The following is a 3,320-nucleotide window of genomic DNA, read 5'->3' as shown; positions in this document are numbered from 1 at the left end:
TTTTTAGTCACTCTGGAGGGTAAGTAGTAACATGTCCCAGTTTAGAGATGAAAAAACCCAGGGCAGGAACGGTGGCTCACACCTGTAATCCTAGCACTTTGGGAGGTTGAGGCAGGTGGATCACTTAAGGTCAGGACTTTGAGACCAGCCTGGCCAACATGGTGAAACCCTGCCTCTACTAAAAATACAAAAAATTAGCTGGCTATGATGGAAGTTGCTTGTAATCCCAGCTACTTGGGAGGCTGAGGCAAGAGGATTTCTTGAACTTGGGAAGCAAAGGTTTCAGGGAGCCGAGATCACACCACTGCACTCCAGCCTGGGTGACAGAGAAACTCTGTCTCAAAAAAAAAAAAAAAAAAAAAAAAAGAGAGAGAGAGAGATGATGAGAAAACCCAAACATTTGATCTCGCGTTTCAATTTAAGTTGTTCTATTCTGTGATTCCAAAGGACTGTTTCTCCTTTGTGCTTCCCCTTCTCTTTTTCTCCTCCTTCTCTTATTCTTCATTTCTCCTCTCCCCACCCACACCCATTCTCTTTTCATCTCATCTTCCCTTTCAGCCTTTCCTTTTCTCCTCCATCCCACCCTCACTTCATAATTAAGATAAACAAGAAACCAATATGTAATGGCATAGAACAGTTATGGTAAATTAATTAAAAGTGAAAGAAATTAAAAATTAAAAGGAATTCAATAACCCATTTAAGTGCCTTCGACTTTCAGTGTATGTAGTGTTGATGAGACCACACAAGTGCCTCTCTCTCTCTCTCTCTCTCTTTCTCTCTCTCCCCCATCCCCTCTCTCTCCCTCTCTCTCCTCTCTTCTTCTCTCTCTCTCTTTACTGCTGGCTTTGTCTTTGGGAGTATCCTCATTGCTTTATATGATCATCACCTAACACGTCATTGTATAGTGCCTCTCAGAGCAGAAGATCAATTAACTGTAATGCTAGAAGTCAAAAATATTGACTGAAGATGAGTGAGGGCATTTTGGATACAGAACAGAACCAGAGAGTCCAATTTAGCAGTTTCATGAACAGCATTGATTAATTTCCCGCCACTGTTATATCCATGTCAGAATTTCTCTTTGTACAGGTGCTTTATAGGAAACATGGTTCTTACCTGTAGACTCCACAACTAGACCCCGTAGTAAAGATCTCCATCTTGTTTCTAAAGTTGAAAGAACAAAGGATCTGATCTGGATATATGGTTTCCTCAGGACCAACCTTATGCTAATCAGAATATTAGCCACCCATACCAAGAAACTCCTCCATTTGTCCCCTCTTCCACCTTCACCACTCCAACTAAAATCCTGCTGTCTGATAAGATTGTTTGCCCAAAAATGTCAAGGGATTGGTCTTTCTTCAAATGCAAATATGCCAGACGAGAATGTCATTAAAAGCTGAAAATTAATGTATCAGGTCCAGGCAAGCTGGTAGTTAACTGAAAGCCATTCTAATACAAGGAAATGGGGAGCCAGCAGGTGGACACACCACCAGGCTGCTGCTAAGAATAGGAGCTGCGAGGGGGAAGCAGAGCAATGCAGATAAGATAGAAAAAGGAGTGAAACGACAAACTTCACAGTTACCCATAGCAGGCTCTCTGTTCAGGGTTAACTTTAAATTGGGTTTGTCTTTGCTTTTAAATACAGTTCTTAAAATATTCATGCCAGCCTTAGAAAAGAAAAGAAGGATCAATTTGTTTCTAGGATTTAAGACTGAAGCACTAAAAAGTAGGTCATTTTACCTGATAGCATTGCAAAGATTATATGATCGTTATTATGCTACAAGAAGTATTGCAATAGATAGGAGTGTAGACTTTGGAGTCCAAATGCTTAAATTTAAAATCAAGTGCTGTGATTTACAGCTGTGCTAAAACTGCCCACGACTTAACATCTCCTGACTTAATTTCTCCATCTACAAAATGGGAGCAGTAATAGAATCTTGACTGTGTAGATTTAAACAAAGATTACTCTTGTAAAGTAGCAGATGTAATGACTGAATAAATATTGATTCTTACTGTTTTTATTAAATGTTTGGATTTATAGAAAGAGGTGAGTTGGCTGAGGTGGATATAAAACACACTAGCGACATTGTGTAATGTGCCCCATTCTGATTTAGCCATGATCTCTTAAAACTAGCTATACCTAACATGTTTTCATTTTTTTCTGAAATTGAATTTTGAATCTTAATTCAAAGAAACTTTTTTTTTTTTTTTAATGCAAATGTGATCCTATATGCAGCATCTTCTGCCCTCTTCTGGCTTCTGTAAGAAATTCAAGTGAATGTATAAACTAAATCATATATTGTTATTTTATTTCTCATTGAACATCACATTATCATTTTTCTAGTTCTCAGTGAGAAAGATACAACTGTAATATTTTATATGAGATGGGAATTGTCAGAAGTCTTTGAGTTTTTTTTTTTGTTTTTGAAATAGATACAATTTATTTTTGAAATAGAGATTTCATTCTACTAGTTTTTTCAATAGTCTTCTTCCAGTGACAATGCTTAATATTTTAACTACTAAGAAATAATTAAACAGGATCACATATTATTACAGAGACTAAAATCTGAGGTAATCGTAATTCCTGAGATAATTGATTAGAGGTTTAAAATAGAACTGGCATGTGAGAACATTTAATTTACAGAAAAAACCTAGAGATAAAGATCCCATTTCTTTTAGAAATTGTATTAGATTTTTGCTCTTTTTCCCTAACCCTCAAAAAAAATAAATAAAAGCATAATTTTTCATGATAGGCAATTCAAAATTAGGATGCTCATTCTGGTTTTCAAATACACTTGGATTGAGCATCAGTTTGCTGTGCTTTCAAAGAGACAGTACTTGAAGGTATCTGCCAGAAATTTCAGGGCATGGCAAAAGCATTCCTGTTAGAATGCAACAAAAAAACAGAAGTTTGTCTTGGCAAATACAAAGGAGCCAGAAGACAGCTTGCTGGGACCTGGCGGGCAACAGTCAGCAGAGATCAACTTTCCAGGGGAGGTCTTACACATCTCTGCGCTTCCTGCAGTTGGAAAGGATTAGCCAAATTGGAATGAAAGGGACTTTGGAGGGGAAGCCCAGTTGGCAGGAAGAAAAAAGAGGAGCAAATAACTTAAGATGAAAGCAACAAAGCATTTGTGATGTCAGCTGCAGGTTTTCCATTTACATCTTAGATTGTATAATGCAGATATCTTTAATGTGGAAGAGTCATAATTCAAATGATAATTTCCCAACTAATCCTGAGTTATTAATATCTAGAACTTATATTGTTCCTAGATTACCCTACTCACAAAAGATTAAATGCTTTTACAGAAAGAAACCTGCAT

This window comes from Saimiri boliviensis, chromosome 6 (assembly GCF_048565385.1).
Source record: "Saimiri boliviensis isolate mSaiBol1 chromosome 6, mSaiBol1.pri, whole genome shotgun sequence".
NCBI lineage: Eukaryota > Metazoa > Chordata > Mammalia > Primates > Cebidae > Saimiri > Saimiri boliviensis.
The sequence above is the reverse complement of the archived record's forward strand: the minus strand, read 5'-3'. Positions refer to the sequence as shown.